Source organism: Epinephelus moara, chromosome 7 (assembly GCF_006386435.1).
Source record: "Epinephelus moara isolate mb chromosome 7, YSFRI_EMoa_1.0, whole genome shotgun sequence".
Classification (NCBI taxonomy): domain Eukaryota; kingdom Metazoa; phylum Chordata; class Actinopteri; order Perciformes; family Serranidae; genus Epinephelus; species Epinephelus moara.
Window position 1 is genome coordinate 29,882,676 of NC_065512.1, and position 12,378 is coordinate 29,895,053.

General features: G+C 40.3%; 1 protein-coding gene across 2 annotated transcripts in view; it reads right to left on the reverse strand.

The window, feature by feature from the left end:
• LOC126393126 (melanoregulin-like) overlaps positions 1 to 10,968 on the reverse strand; it is a 44,811-nt gene extending 33,843 nt beyond the window's left edge. The window contains exon 1 of one of the 2 annotated variants that reach the window (XM_050049007.1): positions 10,837 to 10,968. The gene's annotated coding sequence lies outside the window, so the exon portion shown is untranslated. Of the gene's footprint in view, positions 1 to 6,690; positions 6,823 to 10,836 lie in introns of those variants that run through there. The other variant, XM_050049008.1, reaches the window with a different exon arrangement.
• Positions 10,969 to 12,378: the final 1,410 nt, after the last annotated feature.

Here is a 12,378-nt window from a genome sequence, read left to right on the forward strand (position 1 = left end):
TCTGTGTGTCTGTGTGTATTAGCTTTCTGCCAGCGCACGTGTATGTGGTGTATGGATTTTTGTGTATACGTGTGCATGCCTCGCCGCCTGCCTTCGTGCGTGCAAGTTTTGTGAGTGTGTGTGAGTGTGTGTGCATGTATGGTGTATGGGGTCTTAATTAATCTCTGTCATTAATAATTTAATCATGGCTTTTTGTTTAATAAACAGTTTGGCAGTGATGTATTGCGGCTGGGTCAGGTAATTTGATTGGCGGTGGAAATGAGCTGGTTATGCATATGCTCTCTCTCTCCCTCTCTCTCCCTCTACCAGAGATATTACTGCTGGCATTCAGAACCGGCGAGTGTGCACACACAACAGGGGGAGGGCAATTACGCTAAGATGCCATAATGATCAGTGATGGATGTAGAGAGAGGAGGTTCTTTCAGAGCACATTTCAGCTAATGGAATAACACTGTAGGGAGAAAAAAAACAGCAAAGAAAAATTTCAGAATTACTTTATATTACAAAGTACATTTCCATCAATGTCTCTTCAACTATTATTCAGGGCCCCAAAATGCAGTAATATGCTTTTTTGTGTGGGCTCCCCAATTCTGCTCAAGTACATTTAATGAGCCTGGATCCTGCAGCAGGCCCGGACTGAATTCATTCAGTTCTCCCACCTGTAAACACTAGATGGCACTCTTGAACAGTCACCCTCCAACTACAGCGCTGCTTCAGAACTTACCCTCATGTTTCTTTCCCTCCTCCTTCCCTTCCTTAATCCACACTTCCTTCTTTTCACACTCTTCTCTACTTATTTAGTTTCTGCCACCTGAATCTAAAGCGCTCAATCATGAACATCATGAATACAACATGAATACCACTGCTGGTCAGCTTGATTATTCTTACACTTCCTGGTAATGTGAGTACAGTAGCCCAGTGTGAGATCTCACTGGCCCTTTCATATGTAAAATGAATACAGAAATACAATAAAGGAAGTAATAATGCTAGGTTTAGCTGCAGGACATCAGTTACAAATACAGTAAAAAAAAGTAAATAGCACAGAAAATGAAAATATTTTTGACTAAATCTGTAGCAGGCCTCTTTCTTTCATTTTAACCATAGAACACTAGTCTACTTGCAAATTTATATTCTGTAGTTCAGCAATCATTGAATTGTGTATGAATATTTTATACTATTATTAAAAAGTAGCACATTATGGTGGCAAAGCCCTTACTCATTCTGATTTTATTAAGCCCAGACATAGAAGCTACAGTGAAGTGAACCGAGCTGGGCTTCATTGCCCAGCCTCTCTCTCTGTCGAACCTTGCTGATCAAATGTACACAGCCTTTCGTCTTTCAGCGCCCCCTCCACCCATTCTCCTGCTAAATGTAAAGCACCGTGTGCAGTGCTTTGCAAAACAGCGTACTGGAAAAACATTACGAAAGGACAGCGAGAATAGGTTTTATTTAAGAGAAACGATTCAGGACATCAGTCAGTTTTCTGTATACCGATGTGAGTATGTAACAGGCTATGTCATCATGTTTAACTGGTCTGATACTGTAGTGTATGTAATGCCACTTTGAGGCAAAATTGTATTCAACCTCTTGGGAGGTGTGTAATGTCTATAGGTGTGTGAAGGCATAGATAGTAACGCAGAAACATGTGTGAAAAGATAGATTGGACTGGTGACAGCTGTAATGTCTATGTATGCAGCCCACTCTCACTAAATATACGGCCATATAGGTCGACTGTGCAAGCATCTTATTACGACCAAGCAGCAACCTCTGAGGCAGAAAAATGAAGCCAATTCAGAAAAACTGTAGCTCTTCAAATAGTCACTTGAGGGTGTCTCCAAAGTAAAGTAAATCATCAAAGACCCCCATGTTAAAATGCCCAACTTTACAGCAGAATGAACATCTTTAGAGTCTGGTACAAAAAAACAGTTTTGGTCTCTATAGCTAGTTTCAACATTTGTGACAACTGTATGGGGGGTGAATTTCTATATAACTGACTCATTTGCATTTCACACATAGTTAAGGGCGGGGCCAGATCCACCCGTCACTCCTCGACAGCTCCACCATCTCATCCAAATGTGGTCACTTCTGGCTCCAAAAAAACAAGATGGCAATGGCGGAAATGCCAAACTCAAGGCTTCAAAACTAGAGTCCACCAACTAAAGAGCGACGTCATGATAGCTACGTTTATTAATGATACAGTCTATAATTATGACCCATACTCGCGTTCATTTTAAGGAGGTACCCTCTAATGGCCATAGTAAATATTACAGAAGCAAAGGAGGAAGTGACATGACGTAGAAAGTAGAAAGCGACTCTATTCCTCAAATATCAAAGAAGCCCTTATCGGGTGAGTGGGAGTGGTGGTGGATGGGTCAAACAAACACAAGACTTTCACCCAGGAGATCAGTGTTTGCATCCTGAAGTCAACATTGACTTCTTTAATAAACAGCTTAGCCTTGTATGCTAGTATGAGTAGCTCACTATACTAGTGACAGATCCGACGTGTCATAACATTATTGACAAAAGTACTTGTTTCATGCCAAATCATGATGTTTTTCCTAAACCTAACCAGATAGTTTTGGAGCTGTGACCATTTCATTGCATTGAGGACGTGTTTAAAACTGTGACCACTAAAACGGTAATGCAGACGTTGCGCTAGACTTTTTCGTCGCCGGTCATTTTGACCGACAGGGTCATAAAAATCCGGTCATAATCTATTTTTTAATTAATTATTAATTTTTTTATTGAATTTTAATTTTTTGTTTTTAAATGATAATAAAGATATTCAAAGACATTTAGTTTTCATTCGTTCGTTTTTAATAAATCCAACAAGCAAGTTATAAAGTGTGCATTAATAAGGACATGAACGAAAAGATGAACAGTCACATCCACACACCGCAGCGCTTCAGTTCGGCATCTGGTCTATTTTTCACGCGAGCCGCGAGCGCTTCTGTCAAGCTGGATAGAGCGGATCGTACCAAACAGGAAGTCGGACACAGAAAAGATGAGAGAATCCAGCCAATTTTCAAAATAAAATAACAACAGCACACACTGAGGAATGTGAGGAGAAAATACTGTGCTTATAATTCAAAATAACACAACAGTGCATAATCGAACACATTTTTCAATACCCTAATCACGTCATTACAATTTTAATTTTGTGTCACCGAGCCTACAGACATAACTACATGAAAAAAATGGTCAGAACAATATGCCCTATTCATTCAGTGTTAATCCAACATGCTCAATACATGGACATGCAATGACAAATTGTCATTAACTTATTACGTTATAAAAAACGATTAAAGTATGGCCTTACCCATGTTTAAAATGACCTGTTGAAGTGAAAAAACGAGTACTGATGGGAACAGACGAGTGGAGTAATGTATGTCTTTTTGTGGCCGGTCATAGAAGTCGTTTTGGAAGTCAGCTGAAATTGACCTATTCTTTCATGAGGGTATGAGAGGGTGTCGACGTATGTGTTAGATGTTTCTGTTAGTGTTGAAAGAAGCACCAAAGATGCAAAGCTGGAAGGAGAGACACAACAAGATGATGCCAGATAAGTAAGCTACATGTCCTTAAGTATGTGGACACCCAATTTAGACTGATATGTGATTGCTCATCTTGTTCCAACATCATAGGCACTGATATACTGTTGTAACTGCCTCCACTCCTTAGAGAAAGCTTTCCACATTATTTAGGTACCTCACTGCCACTTTGCTACAAGACCATTACAGATGTTGGGTCATAAGGCCTCAAAGTCAGCGTTCCAGTTCATCCCAGAAATGTTGGATGGGGTTGAGGTCAGGGCTCAGTTCTTCCACAGCAAAAACCATTTCTTTATAGACCTCACTTTGTGCATGGGGGCATGCCATACTAAAATACTGTACTCTTCCCAAAGCTATTTTCACAAATTTCACAAAAAAATATCATTGTATTCAGTTCCCTTGAAGAGTCCTATCCAACCTTGAACCAGCCATATATGGCACGTACATACTTCTTTCATGTATGTTCTAGTCATATAATCTAGTTCTAGATTATTTAACACCACACACGCTGTCAGTCAGGCTAATATTTGCTAATACATATTTACCATGTCTTTTTCTCTCTCACACAGAGAGAGGCTCACAGCCACACATATGCATGTATAGTGAGTTTGCAGGGAAGAGGGATGAGGCTGATGCAGTGCATGAATTTAATATCCTCCATTACCAGGGTTATATTTCACTGAGGAAAACAATAAATGTACCTCTAGCCATGCAAAAATGTCTCAGTGTTGTGAAATTTGAATATGTTATTCAGTATGTGTCCATAGTTATTGTTGGATAGGCAGTTATTTTCCTTTATACAATGGCCAGTAAGAATTGATTCTGATCAGCTGGCAGGAGTCAATTAATTTCTAGTTACAGAGCAGAATAATTAGAAACTTCTGACACTAGTGCTATAGATGAATGCACCAACATTAAACTGTAGGTTATAAAAATAGTTTGAGCTTCAGCAGTTCAGTTTAAAGGGGCCATTTACCCCCAAATCAATAATACCTATTTTTCTTCTCACCTGTAGTGCTATTTATCAATTTAGATTGTTTCTGTGTGAGTTGTTGAGTGTTGGCGATATCGGCCATAGAAGTGTCTGCCTTCTCTGAATATTATGGAACTAGATGGCACTCAGCTTGTGGTGCTTGAAGCCCAAGAAATGCATTTGAAAAACTCAACATTAATGTGTCTTTCCAGATGATCTTGACTTGGGTACTCAAGACAATCCACAACTCACAACAAGGTCTGTGGATTATCTTGAGTAATCAGGTCATGATTTCTGGACATTACGGTTGAGTTTTTCCAACTGTATTATTGTTACTTCGAACACCACAAGACAAGCCACACTACACTACAGGTAAGAGAAAAAATATGTATTTCTGATTATGTCCCCTTGAACCTGGAGTTGGTGTTTAGTTTGTGCACCTAATACAAAGTTACTGTAGAAAAATCAGCTAATGAAAATTATTATAATTTGATTTCAAACTATTTTGGTATTTGTGAAAATCTGGAAATTCAAAGCAACTAATTTTGAGAGGAGGAAACAGAGAGGCAATTTAAGCTGGTGGCCTGCGGTTTGAAGGCCAGCTTCAGGGTAAAGGCAAGTGGAAATACGTGTGAAAACGAGTGATTGTTAAGAGAAAATTGTCGGAGGCCTCTGTTGAGCAGGACCCTTACCATGTCCGTTCATATTGTGCTCCACTGGTTTATATTGTGCTCCACTGATTCATACTTCATACAAACAATTAATCAAATTACCACAACAAATTGCCACTGAGTGAACCTCGGGCCTTCAAAACCCTTATTTGACTCGTTCACGATTTGAGAGCAATCAGTGGAATTATTCTTTGTGTCTGATGAAAGCAGACTTTAAAATTTGTCAGGTTTTTAAATACTCTTTGCCCAGCCTTGTGAAACATACCTTTTTCTGTAAAAACTGTTTGGTATTTAGATTCTTGTTGCCCAGCAACACAGGTAGCAGGACAGGAACTTTTATTTAATGATGTTTAAAACAGAAAAGCGAGATCAAAAGATTGTCAGACAAGTAAAGGGGTGACTCATATTGTCAAATGCTTGTTAGCGAGTGGCCATGGTGAGAGATATAATAATATCCTCTGACTTGTAAGTTCCATAATTGTAATGGATTTCAGGAGTAAGATCCAAGTGACACCAAGTAGTCATTTTCTCATGATATTTCTGTATGACCGCAAACGATGACTCAAAGGTCGATTGTGTGGGATCTCGTGGCATCTAACGGTAAGGTTGCTAATTGCTAAGTGCCAAGCATGTTGGAGAACTATAGTGGTCAACGCAAAAACCTGAATGGCCCTGTGAGCCAGTGTTTGGTTTGTCTGTTTTTGGTTGTAGGGCAAAAGTGTCAAACGCCCTGCTATAAATCAGGCTTTAAGGTGATGGTAATTAGTGAGACAGTAGAAAGCAAAGATTTGTTCCACCACTTGAGAGGATAAATGGGAAAAGATGGCAGAATTGGTGGTGGCAGGTGGCACTTGTTTGATAAACTTCCATAGACTTACACCTGTTCCAACAAAACTCCTTTTTTACTCCTTGCTCTGAGGAACAAGTTGCCTGATATGGACACCATTAACGAAACATAGCTGGATTCACAGCTCAGAAAACAACCAATTCAGTTTAGACAATATTGTCAGAGTTAGGGAGGCATAGCATCCCCCATTCAGACAACACCACAATGTACTTCCCTGTAGATGTAGACGTTTATTAATTTTAAGGGCACGAGTTGCGTGCTGATTTTTTAAACTGCACTCACAAACATTTTCTTCCTGTCGTAGAAAGACACAATGGGAAGTTAAATGTTTTAGTAGTAGGAAAGAATGATCCCAGGGACAGTGCATTTTCCCCACTGAACAAAAACAAAGACCTTTGTTATAGTCCCTGTTTTTCAATCTGGATGAAGATTTCATGACCACATACGGAAGTGCTTTAAAATAGCCTGAGTGCCTATATTTTTAGGGTGAACAATACTGCAGGAATCGTGCCATGGCCCACTACACAGGACCACTGCTCTTAGTCTCATACACTGTGTGGTACTCACTAAGCACATGCCTTTAGTGCCATGCAGTGATGCAAAGTGTTTTATGGAAGAATGTGTACTATAAATATAGCTGCATCTGCTTACTTTTGTTGTGTGTTTTTGCTTTTAGAAGTTCAACCAGTGATTTAAATCTCCAAGTTTTCTGTTAGAAGGATCCTTTTTCTTCTTCTGATCCTGGGCCCAGCTCTCAGTTGCAGCAGACTAAGCACAGTTGCATTAACATCCCTTTCTTCAACCACGTCCTCCAGCTCCTTTTGGGAATCCTGAGGCATTTCCATGCCAAATGGGACATGAAATCCCTCAAGTGTGCTTTGAGTCTGCCTCGGGAGCTCCCCTCAGCTGGACATGCCCGGAATACCTCCACAGGGAGGCAAGTGGGAGGGATTCCAATCAGATCACCAGACCACCTTAACTGACTGGTTTTAACCCAAAGAGGAAAGAGAAGATTAGTGAGCATGCTGCAGTCCCAATATTTTATAAGCAAACAAGGCAGTAAGCAAATTATAGAAAGTGCATTTACTGAACTGCTATTGATATGGCATCGATAACAAAGTGTTTCAGTGGCAGAGCAAAGAAAACTCTACACATACACTCACTAAAATGCATCTAAAGCATCACATAAAGTTACACAAATTACAACGGCAGAATAGTGTCATCTCTGCTAATGACCCCATAAACTCTGCTGGTCACATGCCAAAGCGAGAACAAAAACCATGTTCAGGGCAATAGCTGTTTTGTTTTCTCTTCTTGTCACAGCTGAACAGATTAAGTGACACATTCTTCCCTCGAGCAAGTTGACCGGTTTGTTGAACATGTGATTAATTAGACACATGGTGCGCTGGAGTTTTAGTTTGATGGTGTTGATGATGCAGAACACATACTGTACTGGCTGACGGATTTTTTTTCCCCCCACCTTGAAAGAATGTTTTCTGAATCCTGTAGAGGATGAGACATGCATTTGAAATGTGTATCTCTGTGTGTAGCCTAGTATTTAGTACTTGTGAGTTGCTTTTCCATGTACACACTCGTGTATGTGTATATGGGACTATATATGTGTGTGTGTGTGTGTGTGTGTGTGTGTGTGTGTGTGTGTGTGTGTGTGTGCACGTATGTGAGACTGTACTAGAGTGTGTGTCTGTCAGACAGGCTCATTAGCTGGTGGAATCACAGCAGTAGGTACTGAAAGGGTCTGCTGTCCCTCTGGAGAGAAAGACTGAACGGATGTTTACAGTAAAGAAACTGTACAACAAAACAGAACAGGACACACAGCTGAAAATTACACACTCCGACACATACAGCAACATCATACAGTACACACCATAACACCGCTGTAGCTACGCAAGAAAGCTCAGAGCAGAAAAACCTTCACAGACACCAAAACCACGTGCTAAGACATAAAATAGAGTTTTCTGTTCACCTGTTCTAAACATGCTGGAGCACGACTTTTACAGAAGGGAAAACAAGCAGGGCACACAATGTCCAGAAATGAGTAGCCTATGTAGAATCTGTAGTTGCAAGGAAAAATCAATGTTTTAGTTGAAAATGGAGACTAAAATGGTCGACATATCTATGTATCTAACTGTTTCCTAAGCACCAACCCCCACTGTAGTTAGCTAATGATATGCTAACTCTTGGTCTTGGAAGTAATACAAGGTTACTACCGTTATGTGATTTATAAAAAAAATGAGGTAGTGTGGATGATTCCAGACTCTTTTTCCATATGCCAATATAACAGAGCAGAGGACTCTGGTGAGAGAAAGAGAGGAACCAGGTGTTTTACAGTAAATAAGGACTGGTATGATGGTATGACGATGGGAATGAGAGGTGCTGTCCCAGTCCTGCTGTGGATTTGCACTGCACCTGTTCAGAGGCGGCTGCAGTGCGGCACTGCTCGCATTTGGGAGTAGTGACCATGTGGCCCTCTTGTTGAGGACGGGATGTGTGAAAAGTTGAATCTTTCCACAGCCAGAAACAATGGCTTACTAGAAACATCCAAAAAATGGACAATTATAGAGCAGATGCCAACAATGTGAGTAGCAGAAAAAAGGGCCACATTACAGTGCACAAATGAAAGGAGCTAATGGGGTCACATTTCACTGGACCTGTACCAATACCAATCTTAATTTGTCAGCTGTTTTCTTACATTGAAAATGGCAACATTCAAAATCATCTCATTTAACATTTCACATTGTGGATCCTGTCGGCTACTGGTTTCAATACTAAAATCAGTGGATTGGATAGGACTCAGTAGGCTCAAAAGCCTAAAGTAGAGTGACTTCTATCTTGTATAGTAATTCAGAAGAAAGAAACATATGGTTCCTATGGAAAAAATCATGAAGACTATTTTCATGGTAAGAAAGCAGCCAACAACATTTTATTTTTGGGTGGTTTATGCCTTTGAGTAGGTCAATGTTTCAGTCTCCAAAGTAACTCTAAAGTCTTAAGGTAAGAAAGTAAAGTCTATTAAACTAGCAAGATAGTTACTTACAATGTAAGTAGCTAGTGAGCATAGACTTTATGAGGATGTGAGCCACTGCAGTGATGGGAGTGAGGCAGGAAGACAAGAAGGTCAACTCATGTTACAGTTAAGAATGGTATGGTCCACTTTAGGGGTGTCTGACAATACTCTGAATACAGGAAATATATTACGATTACAGGTAAGAAGGATATATAATGTCTCGACCTTCCGATTTGTGATTTTTATTTCTTTGAGGGGTTCAAGTCTTAATCAGGGGGTAAGACCATCCCCCAATCCCCCCTGTAATTTGCACCATGACCTATTAAACAGTCATGCTAGCTTTCGTGAATTGCTTTCGAACAGATAATAAACACAATGCTACACTTTTGCTCTTGTATGTTTGTTTTTTGGGGGATCCTCCAAATTCTTCAAATACTATTAGCTAAATATTTACTGTCATCAACGCTCCATGCGCACTGTTAAGGGATGCAAAGAAATCCAAAGCTTGGCAGAAATGCGGTGGCTAGAAACGGTTGTTAAGCATAACCAACCTACGATTGGACAGTTGCTGTTTAAGGAGGGGATTTAGCAAACTGATACTTGTCACCAATCATTGTATTTTATTCATGTTATTGTCAGAAATACAGACTTTTCAAACATTTGATGGCAGCAAACATGTCCTTTCAGGGTCCCATGGGGCCACAATGGGCAGAAACTGACCTTTTCATTTAATGTGTAAAAGCCTGACTTAACTTCGTCTTTTACAGTAATCTGTCATGGAACTACAGCACTGCCATATAATCAAAGCTTCAAGGTTTAATACAAAACTCACGCAAGACTTAATTTAACACAGTATTAGGCCACAAAACTATGACGCACATCACAAAGAGGAGACAAGGAAATTAAAACTTTGTTAGCAATTTTAGATAATTCATGCATGCTGGGTCATGGCAAGAGCCAGTCCTTTGTGCTCTGATTGGCTTAATTAGCTTTTGAAGTAGGAAATTACTCCTTCAATGAGATCGTGTGATTTCTGAGAGTGTGAGGAGAATGACTTAATCAAATATAATCAGAATGGAATAATTAGGACTTATCTACAGCATAGCGATACATTGGAATATTCTTTACAATGGGAAATACCAGCTTATGGGTGTGCAGATATCTAAGGCATATTACAATGATACTTTGTGCTTGATTGAAGCCTTTAATGTGCAGAAATGTGTTTCATGCCTTTTTTCTTTCTGTACATGTCAAACAGTGTCTTGCTAGTGTCTTGGGTATTTGTGTTTTTGTCCTCTCTCATATGGCAGGCCTACCCAGATTCAAATTGTAAAAATTAAACATGGTCGTAAATTATTCTAATGGTCCCGACTGGATTGACAGCTGCTCTCACAGGGCGAGGTGCTCCAACCATCAGTTCCAACAGAACAAACCTGCTGAGTCCTCACAGACGCTGCCTGTAGGAGCTAGCAGTGAGTGCCGACAGCAGTTGCAGTGGAAGAGTGTGTGAACAGATGATTCTGCCAGCCTGCACACACACACACACACACTGCAGTCACTCAGTTGTCATGGGTACCCAGCTGATTAAAATAACGACTGTTCTTTGTTCAAACATCTGTACTACTCTTACACTACTTCTTATTTATTTTTATACCTTTATGCACTTTTGTGCTTAGTTCCCATCCTCCTCAATCACAACATGCATCCATCCACTGCACTTAGCCTCCACCCATCATTAGCAGGACTCACACACAAAAAAATATTGCTCTCACCTTTTCCTTCCTCTCCTATTCCTTTTTCTTTCCAAATGAAATCAGCCTACTGAGAGTTCTGCTTCTGTCCTCACTCCTTGTTTTGTAAGTTTTTCTTTCCTCCATCACTACTCTTTTCCTTTGCAAATTTACCTTGCTTACTGGGCTGGACTCACCTGTTTCTAAACACACACACACACGCAGACACACAAGCTACATACACACATTTAAACACAGAAATAGACACAAGACAAAAGCGAGGCACACACACACACACACACACACACACACACACACACACACACACACAAAGAGCACACAAAGAGCACACACAGAGCACACACAGTGCCAATCCACTTAACCAAACCACTCTCCTCCTGAAAACGGCTGATTTGAGCCCCCGCAGCCCCTAATCATCCAATCAGGGACAGAGCAATCTCCTCCCCACTGGGCCTATCAGAGCCCTTCGTTCAGGTTCCACTGCTCCTGCAGAGATGGCAAGACGGAGTCGTGTTCAGAGCGTCCTGCCACTCATTCTGGGCACGTTCAGAGGGGCTTTCCCTTGCTAGGACTTTGCAGTTCATTTATACAGTTCTCTGCAGTGCACCGGACTGCTGTGAAAAGCGCACATTGTCGGTGTCCAGGCAGGATCACACATCTTCAGTTTTGCTCCAGTTTTTTGTATGCAACTGACAGCCACCAAAATACATCACATATATGCATTTAATTACCTGTCGCGTTTGATTGTTCACATAGATAGATAGATAGATAGATAGATAGATAGATAGATAGATAGATAGATAGCATCACCGTCCTTTATTTAAGCTGAAAAAGTTTGCCCTGAATAACGACATATTCAGGGCAAAGTATAAATTACCTTGCAGAAATAAAGAGGATGGAAATTAAACTTTGTTAGCAATTTTGGGTTGTTAAATGTAATACATGCTGGGTCATGGCTAAAGCCAGTCTTTTGTGCTCTGATTGGCTTAATGAGCTTTTGAAGTAGGAAATTACCCCTTCAATGAGATTGTGTGATTTCTGAGAGTGTGGAGAGAAAGGCTTAATCAAACATAATCAGAATGGAATAATTAAGACTTTTATCTGTAGCATAAAGTTACAATATAATATGCGTTTTAATAAGAAATGCCCCCAATTACAGGGCTACTGATGTATGGTGGTAAGATTATGCTTGATACGTTATTCAAGCATATAAATGGAATGTCTTTGCGTGTGTGCATTTTACATTTGTGATATCTTATATCTTGTGTTTCTGTTTGCCTTTATGCTATCCATTACAGAGGTATCACAGTCTTTGAAGAGCAGTATTGTGCAGCCAATTCAATTTCAAGATCTATTCAAGTGACTGCGTAGATGCAGTATGATGGGCTTCAGTAGCTACCAGTGATTATGCCTGTGTGAAAAACACAGATATCATGGAGAGACTGAGGGTGATGAGAGTCAGATGAATAGACAGATAGACGTGGACCAAGCCAGACAGAGGGAGATGGAGCTTTGCTTTCGACAGAACAGAAGCAAAGTACATCGTGCGGGTGGTGGAGGGTT